The sequence below is a fragment of the Ochotona princeps genome, chromosome 2 (assembly GCF_030435755.1).
Source record: "Ochotona princeps isolate mOchPri1 chromosome 2, mOchPri1.hap1, whole genome shotgun sequence".
NCBI classification, from domain to species: domain Eukaryota; kingdom Metazoa; phylum Chordata; class Mammalia; order Lagomorpha; family Ochotonidae; genus Ochotona; species Ochotona princeps.
The window spans coordinates 129,738,820-129,757,972 of NC_080833.1; the positions used below are offsets into that span (position 1 = coordinate 129,738,820).

The 19,153-nt window shown below is 41.5% G+C and overlaps 1 pseudogene; it reads right to left on the bottom strand.

The window, feature by feature from the left end:
• The window catches only part of LOC131478259 (kinesin-like protein KIF17), a 43,733-nt pseudogene that overhangs the window by 18,998 nt on the left and 5,582 nt on the right, over positions 1–19,153 (bottom strand).

Below are 19,153 nucleotides of genomic sequence, written 5' to 3' on the forward strand. Positions count from 1 at the left end.
GGGACATACCAGAGCAGGGCCACTTCCTTAGATCACTGACACATTCCACGTGACTGTTCCAGCCAGGGCTGCATCTGACTCTTGCCAAGCTGTGCCCAGGAGTGAGCCTCCGGGACAGCAGGTAAGACAGTGGGAGCTTGGGAAGCCTGCATCAGTATTGGAGTGCCTGGGTCCAGCTCTGGTTATCTTCCCAATGCCAGCTTCCTGCTAATGCTTGCCCCGGGAGACAGTAGGTGATGGCTCAAGTACTTATGCAGGGAGAACCAGACTGTGTTCCGGGCTCCTGCCTTTGGCCTGACCCAAGCCCAGCTGTCACTGACATTTCGGGAGTAAACCAGTGGATGGAAGATCTCTCTTTCAAATAAAATGAACAAAACAACCAAACAGGGAAAGCTGTGCCCACATGGAATCAGGAGAAGTGGGGGCAGGAAATCAGGGGCAAGCTCCCGCCTCCTCTGCCGGCTGCCACCGCCCGGCAGCCTACCTGTCTGGCCGCCAGGGCCCATCTGCTGGGCCAAGATGGCCTTGAGCTTCTTGATTTCCTCCTGGTACTCGCGAAGGAACGCGTCCTTGGGGGTCCTCATTGATGCGTGACTTGTTCTTGATGTTCTTGGCCCGGTTGGCATAGCGCAGCATGCTCAGGGACTCGTCGTAGTTGTTGTCAGCAGGCGACAGGCAGGCCACCATCAGCGTCTTGGTGTTGCCGCCCAGCGAGTCCTGTAGCAGCCGGGTGAGCTTCCAGTTGTGGTACGGATGTGCTTGCAGCGCCCGTCCACCAGCGTCGAGATGACGTTGCCTAGTGCTGACAGGGACAGGTTGATCTTGGTGGCCTCCTTGAGCCACTCCCTGGTGGCTCCCATCTTGGACTTCCACTCGCTGCCCACCAAGTCCACCAGATTCAGCTTGCCAGCGCGGAGGTGGTCCTTGCCCCGCTCATCTGCAGACAGAGTGGCCAGGTGCGGTGGGGTCATCACTCAGTGAGAGAGGAGTCCCTGGGAGGTGCCACCATGGTACCCAAGTGACAAAGGAGGACACCGGGCCTAGAGAGAACACATGATTCACCAAAGTCAAATCCACATGATCTACTGAAAGACCCTCACCAAAAACCATGAACTTTAACAGCAGAAATGCCATTTTGCAAGGCTTTAACTAAAAATAACAGGATCTCTGAAAAGAAAGCAGGCGAGGTCAGGACTAGCTTGTCACACGCTTGTCACACATTTGTGGTCTAACATCTGGCCCCAAAAGAGGGAAGAAACGTTAAGAAAGAGAGCCAACTCAGCGCCAACTCAGCGCCAATTCAGCGCCAACTTAGCTATTATTAGACTTCGCCTATCAGAATCCTGTAACTATGCATCTCACTTCTGTACTGTGCTTTTTTGCCTCCCTACCCTATAAAAACCCCTAGACCCCAACCTAAGGCGCGCAAGTCTTCCAAGAGACTTTGTCGCCCCAGGTACCTGTGTATCTGAATAAACCTCTTGCTGTTTGCATCCGTACAAGTGGTCTCGCTGTTCCTTGGGAGGGGCCTCCCTAAAAGAAAAGTACCCTTCGGGGGTCTTTCATTTGGGGGCTCGTCCGGGATGAAAGACCCCTGCCCAGGGACCACCGAACCATTTCCAGGAGGTAAGCTGGCCAGCATTTAAATTTTGTCTCGTTCTCTGTGTGTGTGTGTGTTGATAAATATTGTGCTTGCGTTTGTACGACTCGGCCGTGTCGCTTTGTATTTGGCGGAGCCGTGGAGGAGCCGACGGGCTCGGACTCCCGACCGCAGCCCTGGGAGACATCCCGGGGATATTTGGGGCCAGTGGCAGTGGCCCATTTGAAATTTTGTGAACCCGACCAGAGTAGGACTCTTTGGGGCTCCCCCACTGTCCGAAGGGTACGCGGTTCGTTTGGGAGACGAGAGATCTGGACTCTCATTACGATCTCCATTTGAGGTTTTGCTTTCGGTTTTGCGCCGAAGCCGCGCCGCGAGGTTGTTCTGTCTCTGTTGTGGTCTGTTATTTGTGTGTTTTGTTAATTGTCTCTTTTTGAGTGTTATTGTGATGATAATAATGGGACAGATTGTGACAGCACCCCTTAATTTGACTCTTAACCATTGGACTGAAGTTGAGGGCTCATAATCTCTCCCTCCAGGTTTAAGAAAATCTTGGCAGACACTGCTCTGCGGAATGGCCCACCTTTAAAGTGGGCTGGCCGAAAGAAGACTTGTTTGTTGAACTCAATTGGGCATTTAAGTTCCTCAAAACTTTAAACTAAGCCTTCTGACTTTGAGATGTCCAGCAGGATCCCTGGACCGCTCAAAGATAGAGGAGAAATTTGGATAATTTAATTATAATGTGATAGTGTTATATAATTGTGCCAAGTTTGTTGTTTCATATGTTCTATTAAAGTAAATAAATATTTGTAAGGTTATAATATGTGCGGAATTGAGGCTTTTCTGTATTATTGCAATTGGCTTCAGTGATGAGCTTTCAGTGTTCTGCAATGTTTTCCTCTGCTTTTGTTGCTCTTTGGTCTTGAAGTTTAACTATTTATTGGTTTATAGTGCTATTCTAGCTCTGATCAGATCTGGTCTAAGTGTTTATACCTAGAGCAGTGTTTGTTAAAATTCTAAAAAGCTGCTAATGCATATATTGATTGGTTATGTCTATTGGCCAAGTTGTTCTAATTATGAAGCTGTATTAAGTTGTGAGATTATTTGTGTTTTAACTTGCAATTTTTGTTTTATAAGAAAATGATGAATTTTTAAAGGATGTATAGTAAAATTGTTTATATTGTGTGTATTTTTTAAGTCTTTAATCTTTAAAGTAATAGAATTAAAATTAAATTTTGATCCCTTGTTAGAGAATAGCATTTTATTGATGACTAACCTGTTAACTAAGTTCAGTAAATTCTTAGATAACCTCCTAAGATAATAGCCAAGCCTGGAATTCTATATATCCTTGATTTTAATAAAACAGAAGATAAAAAGATGCTCCAGGACCTAAAAAAAAAGAAGGGGCATGCTTGGAGCCTGGCCTTTGTCCTTGCCATTGGGATTCTTAAAAATAGAAAAGTTCCCAAATTAGCCGGAAAGAGGTAATTACTTCTGGTGTCCATGTGGGTTCGCATTTTAAAATGTTTTCATAGATTGACCATATATAATTGAAGATTGCCTGAAGCAATTGTGTTTAAAATTTAATCTGTTTTTATTTAGAAAATGTTTTGGTTTGGAGTTTTAAATGTTTCAAAATGTAAAATGAAGGATGGTGGCAAGTCTGAAATGTGTTCTTGGTGAGAAGATTATGGTACGAGAATTATTGAAAAGAGCATCATTGTTAAAATATTTTATCCTATAGAAGTATGGCTATTATAAGATGCAAAGGGACAGGTAAAGTAAAATATCTAAAGGTTTAAGCATGTTAAGAAAGAAGTACAAATTAAGAGATTTCAGATATTAATCTGGCTATAATTTTTAAGATATCGTTATAGTATTGTTTATGTATTTAATATTAATGTCTAATATATGCTGATATTTGAATCTGTTTACAAAATGCCTGTGAAGTGCACATCTATGGAAGTGCTCCTGAATATCTGACAATGGAAGTTTCAAGTTTAAAGGACGGTTAATGGTTTGTCAATTGTTTATCCAGCTTCATTTTAATAAGTTTTGTTATTCCAATTTTTGAATTTGTTAAGTTTTTAGAGGTAATGTGATTATGCATTAATTCCTGTGTTTAAGGTTATATCTGCCTTTGGTGATTGACCAAAGAAAGGCATATTTTGTGTCTCAGTAAGGTAATTTAATTGTTTGTTAAATTCTTGTGATTTTGGAATTCCTAGATGGGCCCCTGGGAGTCTCAAAAACATAAGAATATTTGTTAAAAATATATATTTAGTTAATAAAGATAGTTGTGTAAAAAAGTTTGATTATAAAAATAATTTATAGAAGCCTTGTCAGTGAAAAGCGAGCATTAGTTACAATTCTGTCAGAAAGGCTCCAGGAATGATTAATGTGAAAATTTATACAAAAAGAAACTCCCGGGTCCTCAGTTCACATAACAGATTAAAAAAGACAAGAAGAGGTGCTTTTTCTTCCAGAAAGAGGAATAGGAACTAACAGGCCATATGTAAATTCCTCAAGCCTTCCCTTCTGATGTCTAAATGATCATCTGGTTGTGGTGTTGTTCTAAATCCTTTTAAAAATAATGTATGGATGTATAATTGGGCTCTTGAAGAGTCATGTCTGTTTCTGTTTTCTCAGGATCTATGAAGTCTGTTCAGTTGTATAGTTCTATATGCATTCAAATGGATTTATTGCTAAGGGCACCGTTTCAAAATACCATAGAATGCCAAATCCTCATAAACTAAGTGGTAAAATGCATGGCTATGATAACTCAGATGTCAGGCAATGTTAAAATGCTCCAACATGGGAAACGGTTCTTACAGCAGACTCATAGACTGACTAACTTAAGTGGCACTCAGTGGCCTCAGAATCAGCCCAAAGGCATTCTGGTCTGACAGAAGAGAGCCAGCAAGAGAGCAAGCATATCAGGTGTGGAAAGCCAGGACACTGCTGCAAAGAGTGTCCCTCCATGAAGGACCTCTGTGGTCCATGCCCCAGTGCAAAGAAGCAGCCATGGAAGATGGTTGTGCTCTTCTCTCAATGGAGGAGAGAACTTCCACTTTGTGTGTGGCCTTGTCTAAGAATACTGGGAGTGCTGTGAATTCAAGAGGCTTCCACAGCCTAACCATCGTGTGTCGGAGCCTCAGGTGATCACTGACGTCACACATAAGAGTGCTAATTTATTAAATTCATTAGAGTCACTGTGTACTGACTTCCCATGCAGGACCTGTAACTTCAGAGTTACTAGAAAAATATATTATTAATATTCATAGATTTCTCTAAGTAGTGTCTTGTGGATCCAAAAAGCCTTATTAATAAGAAGAGCTTGAAATACAGTGACTACCAGTGGCCTATAAGTTAGTTGGCCTATGACTACTCAACCAGCGCCATAACTAAGCCTTCCTAGGGTAGGACACCCCGAGTACTCTAAAGCAGAGCTCATGACTTCCTTGCCAAACTGTTTGGAATCTGTTTGCTCTCCTACTTAAGATTCTTGTATTCTTGAATTGCAAGTGCATAGCTTGTTAGACTATAACCAGTATATTGCTTGTCTCTGGCTTAAAGTGTGTAAAGTTCTGTAAATTCTTGTTGGAATGCTACAAACTACTGAGTTACCGCAAATGAAAACCTGTTTTAATCTTTTGCCATCTACACTGTGACTAGTAGGTCTTGCAATAAAATGTCTTCAGTGCTGTGTTTTATATTCTAGGTTATGTGTGTCATCCTGAATCTCTTAGGGCTTGCAACAATTGGTAAAGTATAATTGTTTTAAAAAAATCTAATATTTGCCTGTTCCCTATTGTTAGATTCGCCGATTTTCAGGGAAGGAATAACTGTGCCAAGTATATAAAAGGAACTTGGATGGCCTTTGTTTCAGGGAGTCATAGTCACGGGCTTCCCTTCCCTTCCCTTCCCCATACAGCAGACAGACAGACCTGGAGTTAGGGCTGCGGAAAAGATAGACATGGAGGAAATGAGAAAGGGCCCTTTTTGGACTCTGCTTGGCATGGAAGCTAAAATGAGGGTCATCTCGGCCCTTGTTAAAATGGAGTGATGTGGGTTTGTGCCCCTCATTAGTGCTGCGGTGGTTTCACAACCTGAGGGGGGCCACACCAGAATTCTGCCATGCATTCTAGGTTTGATTAAAGACAAACTCCGCCCTTCTTTAATTACGATGATAAGGAGTTTCATGTGTTCTGTCAAATTCATTGAGTACTTTTAACTGAACTCACAATGTATTAGATTGAAAAAGATTATAATTGCCTTTGTTTTATCATCTAGACTTCAACAAAAAGAAACACCCAGAGCCCAGACAACATGCCAGGCACCTCTAATGACTTCTACCAGGCACCTCCAATGACTTCTACATTCTACCGGGGACCCTTAGACTGACCCCCCCCCAGAGGAGTACCTAACTGCTGCCCTTAAACTCCGTCCTCTGTCAGCAAGAAGCAGTTAAGAACGAACGACGTCCCTGTCCCCCTAACAGCAGTTAAGGTCACTTCTTCTGGGGGGCAAAATATAAAAGGAGTTAGACTGGGTAATAGACAGTTAGGGTATTCTGGGTCTCCGCCATGTCTTGGATTCACCAGAGCACGTCTCTTCCTAGGGACAAGGGTGACATTGGCGTATCAGTTCCCCACCTGAAACATCTCTGGCCTGTGTGTAGTTTTTAAAGGAAAACATTGTTTTTATATAAACATTAAAAAAAGCAGGGATGATTTGAATCATGGTTTCAAAAGTCCCCGTGATTCACCACCCTGATATCAACTCTTTTAGGACCCTTATTAATTCTTCTATTAATATTATTGTTTGGACCATGTATTTTAAATTACCTAGTTCAGTTTATAAAAGGCAGGTTATCAGTTATTCAAGCACTAGTCCTGACCCAACAGTACCATCAGCTTAGACAGATAGAATTAAAAAATTTTTAACGAGTTTAAATGGAAGATTCCATTTAAGTTATAAGAGAAATGGGGGAATGAAAGACCCTCACCAAAAACCATGAACTTTAACAGCAGAAATGCCATTTTGCAAGGCTTTAACTAAAAATAACAGGATCTCTGAAAAGAAAGCAGGCGAGGTCAGGACTAGCTTGTCACACGCTTGTCACACATTTGTGGTCTAACATCTGGCCCCAAAAGAGGGAAGAAACGTTAAGAAAGAGAGCCAACTCAGCGCCAACTCAGCGCCAATTCAGCGCCAACTTAGCTATTATTAGACTTCGCCTATCAGAATCCTGTAACTATGCATCTCACTTCTGTACTGTGCTTTTTTGCCTCCCTACCCTATAAAAACCCCTAGACCCCAACCTAAGGCGCGCAAGTCTTCCAAGAGACTTTGTCGCCCCAGGTACCTGTGTATCTGAATAAACCTCTTGCTGTTTGCATCCGTACAAGTGGTCTCGCTGTTCCTTGGGAGGGGCCTCCCTAAAAGTACCCTTCGGGGGTCTTTCATTTGGGGGCTCGTCCGGGATGAAAGACCCCTGCCCAGGGACCACCGAACCATTTCCAGGAGGTAAGCTGGCCAGCATTTAAATTTTGTCTCGTTCTCTGTGTGTGTGTGTGTTGATAAATATTGTGCTTGCGTTTGTACGACTCGGCCGTGTCGCTTTGTATTTGGCGGAGCCGTGGAGGAGCCGACGGGCTCGGACTCCCGACCGCAGCCCTGGGAGACATCCCGGGGATATTTGGGGCCAGTGGCAGTGGCCCATTTGAAATTTTGTGAACCCGACCAGAGTAGGACTCTTTGGGGCTCCCCCACTGTCCGAAGGGTACGCGGTTCGTTTGGGAGACGAGAGATCTGGACTCTCATTACGATCTCCATTTGAGGTTTTGCTTTCGGTTTTGCGCCGAAGCCGCGCCGCGAGGTTGTTCTGTCTCTGTTGTGGTCTGTTATTTGTGTGTTTTGTTAATTGTCTCTTTTTGAGTGTTATTGTGATGATAATAATGGGACAGATTGTGACAGCACCCCTTAATTTGACTCTTAACCATTGGACTGAAGTTGAGGGCTCATAATCTCTCCCTCCAGGTTTAAGAAAATCTTGGCAGACACTGCTCTGCGGAATGGCCCACCTTTAAAGTGGGCTGGCCGAAAGAAGACTTGTTTGTTGAACTCAATTGGGCATTTAAGTTCCTCAAAACTTTAAACTAAGCCTTCTGACTTTGAGATGTCCAGCAGGATCCCTGGACCGCTCAAAGATAGAGGAGAAATTTGGATAATTTAATTATAATGTGATAGTGTTATATAATTGTGCCAAGTTTGTTGTTTCATATGTTCTATTAAAGTAAATAAATATTTGTAAGGTTATAATATGTGCGGAATTGAGGCTTTTCTGTATTATTGCAATTGGCTTCAGTGATGAGCTTTCAGTGTTCTGCAATGTTTTCCTCTGCTTTTGTTGCTCTTTGGTCTTGAAGTTTAACTATTTATTGGTTTATAGTGCTATTCTAGCTCTGATCAGATCTGGTCTAAGTGTTTATACCTAGAGCAGTGTTTGTTAAAATTCTAAAAAGCTGCTAATGCATATATTGATTGGTTATGTCTATTGGCCAAGTTGTTCTAATTATGAAGCTGTATTAAGTTGTGAGATTATTTGTGTTTTAACTTGCAATTTTTGTTTTATAAGAAAATGATGAATTTTTAAAGGATGTATAGTAAAATTGTTTATATTGTGTGTATTTTTTAAGTCTTTAATCTTTAAAGTAATAGAATTAAAATTAAATTTTGATCCCTTGTTAGAGAATAGCATTTTATTGATGACTAACCTGTTAACTAAGTTCAGTAAATTCTTAGATAACCTCCTAAGATAATAGCCAAGCCTGGAATTCTATATATCCTTGATTTTAATAAAACAGAAGATAAAAAGATGCTCCAGGACCTAAAAAAAAAGAAGGGGCATGCTTGGAGCCTGGCCTTTGTCCTTGCCATTGGGATTCTTAAAAATAGAAAAGTTCCCAAATTAGCCGGAAAGAGGTAATTACTTCTGGTGTCCATGTGGGTTCGCATTTTAAAATGTTTTCATAGATTGACCATATATAATTGAAGATTGCCTGAAGCAATTGTGTTTAAAATTTAATCTGTTTTTATTTAGAAAATGTTTTGGTTTGGAGTTTTAAATGTTTCAAAATGTAAAATGAAGGATGGTGGCAAGTCTGAAATGTGTTCTTGGTGAGAAGATTATGGTACGAGAATTATTGAAAAGAGCATCATTGTTAAAATATTTTATCCTATAGAAGTATGGCTATTATAAGATGCAAAGGGACAGGTAAAGTAAAATATCTAAAGGTTTAAGCATGTTAAGAAAGAAGTACAAATTAAGAGATTTCAGATATTAATCTGGCTATAATTTTTAAGATATCGTTATAGTATTGTTTATGTATTTAATATTAATGTCTAATATATGCTGATATTTGAATCTGTTTACAAAATGCCTGTGAAGTGCACATCTATGGAAGTGCTCCTGAATATCTGACAATGGAAGTTTCAAGTTTAAAGGACGGTTAATGGTTTGTCAATTGTTTATCCAGCTTCATTTTAATAAGTTTTGTTATTCCAATTTTTGAATTTGTTAAGTTTTTAGAGGTAATGTGATTATGCATTAATTCCTGTGTTTAAGGTTATATCTGCCTTTGGTGATTGACCAAAGAAAGGCATATTTTGTGTCTCAGTAAGGTAATTTAATTGTTTGTTAAATTCTTGTGATTTTGGAATTCCTAGATGGGCCCCTGGGAGTCTCAAAAACATAAGAATATTTGTTAAAAATATATATTTAGTTAATAAAGATAGTTGTGTAAAAAAGTTTGATTATAAAAATAATTTATAGAAGCCTTGTCAGTGAAAAGCGAGCATTAGTTACAATTCTGTCAGAAAGGCTCCAGGAATGATTAATGTGAAAATTTATACAAAAAGAAACTCCCGGGTCCTCAGTTCACATAACAGATTAAAAAAGACAAGAAGAGGTGCTTTTTCTTCCAGAAAGAGGAATAGGAACTAACAGGCCATATGTAAATTCCTCAAGCCTTCCCTTCTGATGTCTAAATGATCATCTGGTTGTGGTGTTGTTCTAAATCCTTTTAAAAATAATGTATGGATGTATAATTGGGCTCTTGAAGAGTCATGTCTGTTTCTGTTTTCTCAGGATCTATGAAGTCTGTTCAGTTGTATAGTTCTATATGCATTCAAATGGATTTATTGCTAAGGGCACCGTTTCAAAATACCATAGAATGCCAAATCCTCATAAACTAAGTGGTAAAATGCATGGCTATGATAACTCAGATGTCAGGCAATGTTAAAATGCTCCAACATGGGAAACGGTTCTTACAGCAGACTCATAGACTGACTAACTTAAGTGGCACTCAGTGGCCTCAGAATCAGCCCAAAGGCATTCTGGTCTGACAGAAGAGAGCCAGCAAGAGAGCAAGCATATCAGGTGTGGAAAGCCAGGACACTGCTGCAAAGAGTGTCCCTCCATGAAGGACCTCTGTGGTCCATGCCCCAGTGCAAAGAAGCAGCCATGGAAGATGGTTGTGCTCTTCTCTCAATGGAGGAGAGAACTTCCACTTTGTGTGTGGCCTTGTCTAAGAATACTGGGAGTGCTGTGAATTCAAGAGGCTTCCACAGCCTAACCATCGTGTGTCGGAGCCTCAGGTGATCACTGACGTCACACATAAGAGTGCTAATTTATTAAATTCATTAGAGTCACTGTGTACTGACTTCCCATGCAGGACCTGTAACTTCAGAGTTACTAGAAAAATATATTATTAATATTCATAGATTTCTCTAAGTAGTGTCTTGTGGATCCAAAAAGCCTTATTAATAAGAAGAGCTTGAAATACAGTGACTACCAGTGGCCTATAAGTTAGTTGGCCTATGACTACTCAACCAGCGCCATAACTAAGCCTTCCTAGGGTAGGACACCCCGAGTACTCTAAAGCAGAGCTCATGACTTCCTTGCCAAACTGTTTGGAATCTGTTTGCTCTCCTACTTAAGATTCTTGTATTCTTGAATTGCAAGTGCATAGCTTGTTAGACTATAACCAGTATATTGCTTGTCTCTGGCTTAAAGTGTGTAAAGTTCTGTAAATTCTTGTTGGAATGCTACAAACTACTGAGTTACCGCAAATGAAAACCTGTTTTAATCTTTTGCCATCTACACTGTGACTAGTAGGTCTTGCAATAAAATGTCTTCAGTGCTGTGTTTTATATTCTAGGTTATGTGTGTCATCCTGAATCTCTTAGGGCTTGCAACAATTGGTAAAGTATAATTGTTTTAAAAAAATCTAATATTTGCCTGTTCCCTATTGTTAGATTCGCCGATTTTCAGGGAAGGAATAACTGTGCCAAGTATATAAAAGGAACTTGGATGGCCTTTGTTTCAGGGAGTCATAGTCACGGGCTTCCCTTCCCTTCCCTTCCCCATACAGCAGACAGACAGACCTGGAGTTAGGGCTGCGGAAAAGATAGACATGGAGGAAATGAGAAAGGGCCCTTTTTGGACTCTGCTTGGCATGGAAGCTAAAATGAGGGTCATCTCGGCCCTTGTTAAAATGGAGTGATGTGGGTTTGTGCCCCTCATTAGTGCTGCGGTGGTTTCACAACCTGAGGGGGGCCACACCAGAATTCTGCCATGCATTCTAGGTTTGATTAAAGACAAACTCCGCCCTTCTTTAATTACGATGATAAGGAGTTTCATGTGTTCTGTCAAATTCATTGAGTACTTTTAACTGAACTCACAATGTATTAGATTGAAAAAGATTATAATTGCCTTTGTTTTATCATCTAGACTTCAACAAAAAGAAACACCCAGAGCCCAGACAACATGCCAGGCACCTCTAATGACTTCTACCAGGCACCTCCAATGACTTCTACATTCTACCGGGGACCCTTAGACTGACCCCCCCCCAGAGGAGTACCTAACTGCTGCCCTTAAACTCCGTCCTCTGTCAGCAAGAAGCAGTTAAGAACGAACGACGTCCCTGTCCCCCTAACAGCAGTTAAGGTCACTTCTTCTGGGGGGCAAAATATAAAAGGAGTTAGACTGGGTAATAGACAGTTAGGGTATTCTGGGTCTCCGCCATGTCTTGGATTCACCAGAGCACGTCTCTTCCTAGGGACAAGGGTGACATTGGCGTATCAGTTCCCCACCTGAAACATCTCTGGCCTGTGTGTAGTTTTTAAAGGAAAACATTGTTTTTATATAAACATTAAAAAAAGCAGGGATGATTTGAATCATGGTTTCAAAAGTCCCCGTGATTCACCACCCTGATATCAACTCTTTTAGGACCCTTATTAATTCTTCTATTAATATTATTGTTTGGACCATGTATTTTAAATTACCTAGTTCAGTTTATAAAAGGCAGGTTATCAGTTATTCAAGCACTAGTCCTGACCCAACAGTACCATCAGCTTAGACAGATAGAATTAAAAAATTTTTAACGAGTTTAAATGGAAGATTCCATTTAAGTTATAAGAGAAATGGGGGAATGAAAGACCCTCACCAAAAACCATGAACTTTAACAGCAGAAATGCCATTTTGCAAGGCTTTAACTAAAAATAACAGGATCTCTGAAAAGAAAGCAGGCGAGGTCAGGACTAGCTTGTCACACGCTTGTCACACATTTGTGGTCTAACATCTGGCCCCAAAAGAGGGAAGAAACGTTAAGAAAGAGAGCCAACTCAGCGCCAACTCAGCGCCAATTCAGCGCCAACTTAGCTATTATTAGACTTCGCCTATCAGAATCCTGTAACTATGCATCTCACTTCTGTACTGTGCTTTTTTGCCTCCCTACCCTATAAAAACCCCTAGACCCCAACCTAAGGCGCGCAAGTCTTCCAAGAGACTTTGTCGCCCCAGGTACCTGTGTATCTGAATAAACCTCTTGCTGTTTGCATCCGTACAAGTGGTCTCGCTGTTCCTTGGGAGGGGCCTCCCTAAAAGTACCCTTCGGGGGTCTTTCATTTGGGGGCTCGTCCGGGATGAAAGACCCCTGCCCAGGGACCACCGAACCATTTCCAGGAGGTAAGCTGGCCAGCATTTAAATTTTGTCTCGTTCTCTGTGTGTGTGTGTGTTGATAAATATTGTGCTTGCGTTTGTACGACTCGGCCGTGTCGCTTTGTATTTGGCGGAGCCGTGGAGGAGCCGACGGGCTCGGACTCCCGACCGCAGCCCTGGGAGACATCCCGGGGATATTTGGGGCCAGTGGCAGTGGCCCATTTGAAATTTTGTGAACCCGACCAGAGTAGGACTCTTTGGGGCTCCCCCACTGTCCGAAGGGTACGCGGTTCGTTTGGGAGACGAGAGATCTGGACTCTCATTACGATCTCCATTTGAGGTTTTGCTTTCGGTTTTGCGCCGAAGCCGCGCCGCGAGGTTGTTCTGTCTCTGTTGTGGTCTGTTATTTGTGTGTTTTGTTAATTGTCTCTTTTTGAGTGTTATTGTGATGATAATAATGGGACAGATTGTGACAGCACCCCTTAATTTGACTCTTAACCATTGGACTGAAGTTGAGGGCTCATAATCTCTCCCTCCAGGTTTAAGAAAATCTTGGCAGACACTGCTCTGCGGAATGGCCCACCTTTAAAGTGGGCTGGCCGAAAGAAGACTTGTTTGTTGAACTCAATTGGGCATTTAAGTTCCTCAAAACTTTAAACTAAGCCTTCTGACTTTGAGATGTCCAGCAGGATCCCTGGACCGCTCAAAGATAGAGGAGAAATTTGGATAATTTAATTATAATGTGATAGTGTTATATAATTGTGCCAAGTTTGTTGTTTCATATGTTCTATTAAAGTAAATAAATATTTGTAAGGTTATAATATGTGCGGAATTGAGGCTTTTCTGTATTATTGCAATTGGCTTCAGTGATGAGCTTTCAGTGTTCTGCAATGTTTTCCTCTGCTTTTGTTGCTCTTTGGTCTTGAAGTTTAACTATTTATTGGTTTATAGTGCTATTCTAGCTCTGATCAGATCTGGTCTAAGTGTTTATACCTAGAGCAGTGTTTGTTAAAATTCTAAAAAGCTGCTAATGCATATATTGATTGGTTATGTCTATTGGCCAAGTTGTTCTAATTATGAAGCTGTATTAAGTTGTGAGATTATTTGTGTTTTAACTTGCAATTTTTGTTTTATAAGAAAATGATGAATTTTTAAAGGATGTATAGTAAAATTGTTTATATTGTGTGTATTTTTTAAGTCTTTAATCTTTAAAGTAATAGAATTAAAATTAAATTTTGATCCCTTGTTAGAGAATAGCATTTTATTGATGACTAACCTGTTAACTAAGTTCAGTAAATTCTTAGATAACCTCCTAAGATAATAGCCAAGCCTGGAATTCTATATATCCTTGATTTTAATAAAACAGAAGATAAAAAGATGCTCCAGGACCTAAAAAAAAAGAAGGGGCATGCTTGGAGCCTGGCCTTTGTCCTTGCCATTGGGATTCTTAAAAATAGAAAAGTTCCCAAATTAGCCGGAAAGAGGTAATTACTTCTGGTGTCCATGTGGGTTCGCATTTTAAAATGTTTTCATAGATTGACCATATATAATTGAAGATTGCCTGAAGCAATTGTGTTTAAAATTTAATCTGTTTTTATTTAGAAAATGTTTTGGTTTGGAGTTTTAAATGTTTCAAAATGTAAAATGAAGGATGGTGGCAAGTCTGAAATGTGTTCTTGGTGAGAAGATTATGGTACGAGAATTATTGAAAAGAGCATCATTGTTAAAATATTTTATCCTATAGAAGTATGGCTATTATAAGATGCAAAGGGACAGGTAAAGTAAAATATCTAAAGGTTTAAGCATGTTAAGAAAGAAGTACAAATTAAGAGATTTCAGATATTAATCTGGCTATAATTTTTAAGATATCGTTATAGTATTGTTTATGTATTTAATATTAATGTCTAATATATGCTGATATTTGAATCTGTTTACAAAATGCCTGTGAAGTGCACATCTATGGAAGTGCTCCTGAATATCTGACAATGGAAGTTTCAAGTTTAAAGGACGGTTAATGGTTTGTCAATTGTTTATCCAGCTTCATTTTAATAAGTTTTGTTATTCCAATTTTTGAATTTGTTAAGTTTTTAGAGGTAATGTGATTATGCATTAATTCCTGTGTTTAAGGTTATATCTGCCTTTGGTGATTGACCAAAGAAAGGCATATTTTGTGTCTCAGTAAGGTAATTTAATTGTTTGTTAAATTCTTGTGATTTTGGAATTCCTAGATGGGCCCCTGGGAGTCTCAAAAACATAAGAATATTTGTTAAAAATATATATTTAGTTAATAAAGATAGTTGTGTAAAAAAGTTTGATTATAAAAATAATTTATAGAAGCCTTGTCAGTGAAAAGCGAGCATTAGTTACAATTCTGTCAGAAAGGCTCCAGGAATGATTAATGTGAAAATTTATACAAAAAGAAACTCCCGGGTCCTCAGTTCACATAACAGATTAAAAAAGACAAGAAGAGGTGCTTTTTCTTCCAGAAAGAGGAATAGGAACTAACAGGCCATATGTAAATTCCTCAAGCCTTCCCTTCTGATGTCTAAATGATCATCTGGTTGTGGTGTTGTTCTAAATCCTTTTAAAAATAATGTATGGATGTATAATTGGGCTCTTGAAGAGTCATGTCTGTTTCTGTTTTCTCAGGATCTATGAAGTCTGTTCAGTTGTATAGTTCTATATGCATTCAAATGGATTTATTGCTAAGGGCACCGTTTCAAAATACCATAGAATGCCAAATCCTCATAAACTAAGTGGTAAAATGCATGGCTATGATAACTCAGATGTCAGGCAATGTTAAAATGCTCCAACATGGGAAACGGTTCTTACAGCAGACTCATAGACTGACTAACTTAAGTGGCACTCAGTGGCCTCAGAATCAGCCCAAAGGCATTCTGGTCTGACAGAAGAGAGCCAGCAAGAGAGCAAGCATATCAGGTGTGGAAAGCCAGGACACTGCTGCAAAGAGTGTCCCTCCATGAAGGACCTCTGTGGTCCATGCCCCAGTGCAAAGAAGCAGCCATGGAAGATGGTTGTGCTCTTCTCTCAATGGAGGAGAGAACTTCCACTTTGTGTGTGGCCTTGTCTAAGAATACTGGGAGTGCTGTGAATTCAAGAGGCTTCCACAGCCTAACCATCGTGTGTCGGAGCCTCAGGTGATCACTGACGTCACACATAAGAGTGCTAATTTATTAAATTCATTAGAGTCACTGTGTACTGACTTCCCATGCAGGACCTGTAACTTCAGAGTTACTAGAAAAATATATTATTAATATTCATAGATTTCTCTAAGTAGTGTCTTGTGGATCCAAAAAGCCTTATTAATAAGAAGAGCTTGAAATACAGTGACTACCAGTGGCCTATAAGTTAGTTGGCCTATGACTACTCAACCAGCGCCATAACTAAGCCTTCCTAGGGTAGGACACCCCGAGTACTCTAAAGCAGAGCTCATGACTTCCTTGCCAAACTGTTTGGAATCTGTTTGCTCTCCTACTTAAGATTCTTGTATTCTTGAATTGCAAGTGCATAGCTTGTTAGACTATAACCAGTATATTGCTTGTCTCTGGCTTAAAGTGTGTAAAGTTCTGTAAATTCTTGTTGGAATGCTACAAACTACTGAGTTACCGCAAATGAAAACCTGTTTTAATCTTTTGCCATCTACACTGTGACTAGTAGGTCTTGCAATAAAATGTCTTCAGTGCTGTGTTTTATATTCTAGGTTATGTGTGTCATCCTGAATCTCTTAGGGCTTGCAACAATTGGTAAAGTATAATTGTTTTAAAAAAATCTAATATTTGCCTGTTCCCTATTGTTAGATTCGCCGATTTTCAGGGAAGGAATAACTGTGCCAAGTATATAAAAGGAACTTGGATGGCCTTTGTTTCAGGGAGTCATAGTCACGGGCTTCCCTTCCCTTCCCTTCCCCATACAGCAGACAGACAGACCTGGAGTTAGGGCTGCGGAAAAGATAGACATGGAGGAAATGAGAAAGGGCCCTTTTTGGACTCTGCTTGGCATGGAAGCTAAAATGAGGGTCATCTCGGCCCTTGTTAAAATGGAGTGATGTGGGTTTGTGCCCCTCATTAGTGCTGCGGTGGTTTCACAACCTGAGGGGGGCCACACCAGAATTCTGCCATGCATTCTAGGTTTGATTAAAGACAAACTCCGCCCTTCTTTAATTACGATGATAAGGAGTTTCATGTGTTCTGTCAAATTCATTGAGTACTTTTAACTGAACTCACAATGTATTAGATTGAAAAAGATTATAATTGCCTTTGTTTTATCATCTAGACTTCAACAAAAAGAAACACCCAGAGCCCAGACAACATGCCAGGCACCTCTAATGACTTCTACCAGGCACCTCCAATGACTTCTACATTCTACCGGGGACCCTTAGACTGACCCCCCCCCCAGAGGAGTACCTAACTGCTGCCCTTAAACTCCGTCCTCTGTCAGCAAGAAGCAGTTAAGAACGAACGACGTCCCTGTCCCCCTAACAGCAGTTAAGGTCACTTCTTCTGGGGGGCAAAATATAAAAGGAGTTAGACTGGGTAATAGACAGTTAGGGTATTCTGGGTCTCCGCCATGTCTTGGATTCACCAGAGCACGTCTCTTCCTAGGGACAAGGGTGACATTGGCGTATCAGTTCCCCACCTGAAACATCTCTGGCCTGTGTGTAGTTTTTAAAGGAAAACATTGTTTTTATATAAACATTAAAAAAAGCAGGGATGATTTGAATCATGGTTTCAAAAGTCCCCGTGATTCACCACCCTGATATCAACTCTTTTAGGACCCTTATTAATTCTTCTATTAATATTATTGTTTGGACCATGTATTTTAAATTACCTAGTTCAGTTTATAAAAGGCAGGTTATCAGTTATTCAAGCACTAGTCCTGACCCAACAGTACCATCAGCTTAGACAGATAGAATTAAAAAATTTTTAACGAGTTTAAATGGAAGATTCCATTTAAGTTATAAGAGAAATGGGGGAATGAAAGACCCTCACCAAAAACCATGAACTTTAACAGCAGAAATGCCATTTTGCAAGGCTTTAACTAAAAATAACAGGATCTCTGAAAAGAAAGCAGGCGAGGTCAGGACTAGCTTGTCACACGCTTGTCACACATTTGTGGTCTAACATCTGGCCCCAAAAGAGGGAAGAAACGTTAAGAAAGAGAGCCAACTCAGCGCCAACTCAGCGCCAATTCAGCGCCAACTTAGCTATTATTAGACTTCGCCTATCAGAATCCTGTAACTATGCATCTCACTTCTGTACTGTGCTTTTTTGCCTCCCTACCCTATAAAAACCCCTAGACCCCAACCTAAGGCGCGCAAGTCTTCCAAGAGACTTTGTCGCCCCAGGTACCTGTGTATCTGAATAAACCTCTTGCTGTTTGCATCCGTACAAGTGGTCTCGCTGTTCCTTGGGAGGGGCCTCCCTAAAAGTACCCTTCGGGGGTCTTTCACTACTAGGGTCAAGATCAAACGCAAGGTGGCCCAATCCCGGGGAACAGGGCCCAGAGCACAGGCTGTTCTCGGGATAGAGGTTCTTTCTGGCTCCCCCAGCAGCTCCTTCATCCTCCTCCAGGCCTGAGGCGGAGGGTGAGGAGGTAGCCGGGCTACCTCTCTGGTCCTCAGTTCTGCACACCAAGCCAAGGAGAGCAGCTCTAGCTCCCCCCGAGGGTCAGCAGCTGGGACGGGAGCAGCTAGGGCAGCAGCACATTCACAGGGTGCAACAGCCCTGGCGTGCAGAGCGGTAGCACAGCAGCCGTGGTGGGCTGCACCAGGTAGCTTGGGGGCTGTGGACTTCAAGGGTCCCATGCTGACCCTGTCCCTCAGTAGCTGTGACACTTGAGGGGGACAACTTCACTGGATTCAAAGCCTGCTCTCTTCCTCTCAGCACAGGTGCCCTGAGCCCAGGTCTGGACCTGCCCAGGGCCCGTGCCCACCTGGCGAGTGCTCTGTCGCTCCCTGTCCCTGGGCAGCCCTATAACTGCCCCCACGTGAGGGAGGGCAACAGCGCCCATGTCCCACTCAGCAAACAAGGCCCAAAGCCCCAGCTGTGGGGGCAGAGAGGCAGGGGCAGGGTCTCCCGCTGGCTGGAACCATTTGGGGAGTACACTAGCAGATGGATGAGCTCCATGTCTCTCCCTCAGTGTCTCTCTGTCTCTCCCTGTTTGTGACTCTGTCTTTCAAATACATAAACCTTAAAAAAAAAAAAGAGCAAAGCAGAGTGTGCTCTGATGTGAGAGCTGGCTGTGCCGGTTCATTTCCCCTCCGATTTCTATCTTTGTGGAGCTTGGATATTTTATAATGAAAACAGTCGCTGGGCCCGGCGCAATAGCCTAGTGGCTAAATCCTCGCCTTGCCTGTGCCAGGATCTCATATGGGTGCCAGTTCCTGTCCTGGTTGTTCCAGTTCCTATCCAGCTCCCTGCTTGTGGCCTGGGAAAGTGGTAGAGGACAGTTCAAAGCCTTGGGACCCTGCATCTGTGTGGGAGACCTGGAGGAGGCTCCTGGCTCCTGGCTTTGGATCGGCTCAGCT